The sequence below is a fragment of the Coenobita brevimanus genome, chromosome 44 (assembly GCF_032717465.1).
Source record: "Coenobita brevimanus isolate Jiangsu-jjx chromosome 44, ASM3271746v2, whole genome shotgun sequence".
Taxonomy (NCBI): Eukaryota; Metazoa; Arthropoda; class Malacostraca; order Decapoda; family Coenobitidae; genus Coenobita; species Coenobita brevimanus.
This window is the reverse complement of record NC_136997.1, coordinates 31,287,761-31,288,941: the sequence shown is the minus strand read 5'-3', so window position 1 is coordinate 31,288,941 and position 1,181 is coordinate 31,287,761. Positions and strand designations below refer to the sequence as shown.

General features: G+C 37.6%; 1 non-coding gene across 1 annotated transcript; it reads right to left on the bottom strand.

The window, feature by feature from the left end:
- Positions 1 to 580: 580 nt before the first annotated feature.
- Positions 581 to 699, bottom strand: LOC145398247 (5S ribosomal RNA). Its single transcript, XR_013897099.1, has one exon. It is a non-coding gene; the product is annotated as a 5S ribosomal RNA (ribosomal RNA).
- Positions 700 to 1,181: the final 482 nt, after the last annotated feature.

Here is a 1,181-nt window from a genome sequence, read left to right as displayed (position 1 = left end):
ATATTTAAACCAAACTCTACTTCTTGTCCAAATTTGCATAGCGGCTGGCATGGAGCTAAGCAGACCCAAGCTGTAGATACTGCACAATAAATACCAGTTCTATTATCGTTTCAACTCCTCACAGAATTCATTATTTTTCTCTTCTCCAATGGAGAGTTATCCCCGTGACAAGAATTTTGAGTACCCAGTTACTTCGGTTAATGGAGCACAGCCTCATATAAGTTATGTTGGATTGGTTTGGTTAGGGCAGGGAAAAAAAAAAAAAAAATGAAGTGAAGTTAGGGACTTATACGATAATTTTACATAAATAGCTACCACAATTTCCATTCATTATTTTCTACATATTTCACAATAACTATTGCCGATTAGAACTGGTCGCTTTTAAGGTTAGGTTAATTGTATGTATTTAGGTCAATTTTGGTCACTGTTTTTTCTTAGTTAACTGAACATTGACCACCGAACTTTCATTCATTCATTGCCAGACGCCATGTATCCCAAACGGGGTGGCCAAGGACTTAGAGTTAATTGTTTTACAGGGAGGGGCACTAATCCTCCACCAACCCCACTTGACACGTAGGGATGCCAACAGCATCTGGTGTTCCCAGGCGGTCACCCATCCAAGTACTAACCAGACCCAACGTTGCTTAACTTCGCTGATCGGTCGGGAAGCGGTGTACTCAACGTGGTATGGCCGTTCTTAACTACGGTAATCTAACCTAACCTAACCTTGAAAGAAATTCAGTATAAATATCAACCAGGAAAATAAACTGCACGAATAAATTACATTTATTTTTTAATCGCTGGACTAAAATAACATTGGGAAAAATAAAATGAAATCTGTAAAGCATGACATTCGAAGAAACACCTGATGTCTCCGATGTATTTCAGAGTAACACACGTTGGGAAGCCGAAACAAACATGGATAAAAACAACAGAAAACAATAACTTACCATCATCAAAATGATTACAGTATTACAGAAAATATAGAGGAAGTTAAGTGATAATCAAGTGTTCCTCACACTTCAAACTGAACTGTTACTCTACCACCCACTTTTCAATCACATTTCAGAGTTAGCACAAATAATTTTGCTATACTATTTTAGATTTAACATATGCCTAGGTTAACTAGGCCGATTTAAGTTTTGCTGCGATTCCTATCTATCTGGCTGGAGTCTTGAATT